The sequence below is a fragment of the Sinocyclocheilus anshuiensis genome, unplaced genomic scaffold (assembly GCF_001515605.1).
Source record: "Sinocyclocheilus anshuiensis isolate Anshui unplaced genomic scaffold, SAMN03320099.WGS_v1.1 scaffold460, whole genome shotgun sequence".
Lineage (NCBI taxonomy): Eukaryota > Metazoa > Chordata > Actinopteri > Cypriniformes > Cyprinidae > Sinocyclocheilus > Sinocyclocheilus anshuiensis.
In genome coordinates, this window is record NW_015554101.1 from 267,993 (window position 1) to 269,298 (window position 1,306).

The window sequence follows — 1,306 nt, forward strand, 5'->3', positions numbered from 1 at the left end:
GGCCCGCCATCCCTCCCCCTGGTCTGCCTCCGTTCCGCCTCCCTCCGGGATTTCATTGACTTTTTGGTAGCGTCTGGTATCCGCTCCTTAGAGGAGGGGTAATGTCACAGCGTCTAGTTGGTGTGCCCATGTATAGCCACTAGAGGACACGCTTAGATTTGTTTGTTTCTCTGGACTTCAGTTCCCATCACCCTTTGCCTTGACTATCAAGCCTCATTGCATTCAGCTGTGTCCAATTTACCTTGTTAACTAATCCATATAAGCCTGGTTTTCTTTGTCTTTGGTTGCTGGTTTATTGTTTACTGTTATGTGTTTTCTGTTGCTTTTGTTTTGCCCTTATGTGGATTACTCTGTTTGTGTTTTGGACTCTTCAATAAATGCTGCATTGGGATCTTCTCGTTTTAGAGCATTTCGTGACAGAGGGATCATGCAAAATGCATGTAATTTTTTATTTTATTTAGTACTGACCTGAGTAAGATATTTCACATAAAAGATGTTTACATATAGTCCACAAGAGAAAATAATAGTTGAATTCATAAAAATGACCCCGTTCAAAAGTTTACATACACTTGATTCTTAATACTGTTACCTGAATGATCCACAGCTGTGTTTTTTTGTTTAGTGATAGTCGTTCATCAGTCCCTTGTTTGTCCTGAACAGTTAAACTGCCTGCTGTTCTTCAGAAAAATCTTTCAGGTCCCACAAATTATTTGGTTTTCCAACATTTTTGTGTATTTGAACCCTTTCCAACAATGACTATAATTTTGAGATCCATCTTTTCACACTGAGGACAGCTGAGGGACTCATATGCATCTATTACAGAAAGTTCAAACACTCACTGATGCTCCAGAAGGAAAAACGATGCATTAAGAGCCGTGGTGGGGGTATGGGGCGTTAAAAACTTTTTTGATTTGAATGAATGAATGAATGAATGATGCATTTATATAGCGCTTTACTGTGTATTGTTGAACACCCAAAGCGCTTTACAATCATGTGGGGGGGTCTCTCCTCAACCACCACCAGTGTGCAGCATCCACTTGGATGAAGCGACGGCAGCCACAGGACAGCAGTGCCAGTGCGCTCACCACACACCAGCTACAGGTGGAGAGGAGAGAAAGTCATAGAGCCAATCAAGTGGATTTGAAAAATTAGAAATTTGAAAATTAGGGTAAATTTAACTTATTTTGTCTTCTGGGAAACATGTAAGTACCTTCTGTAGTTTTTAAAGGGCAGTACTAAATGGAAAAAATATTTAGATATTTAGATATTTAGGCAAAATAATAAAAATAAATCTTTATTATGTTCA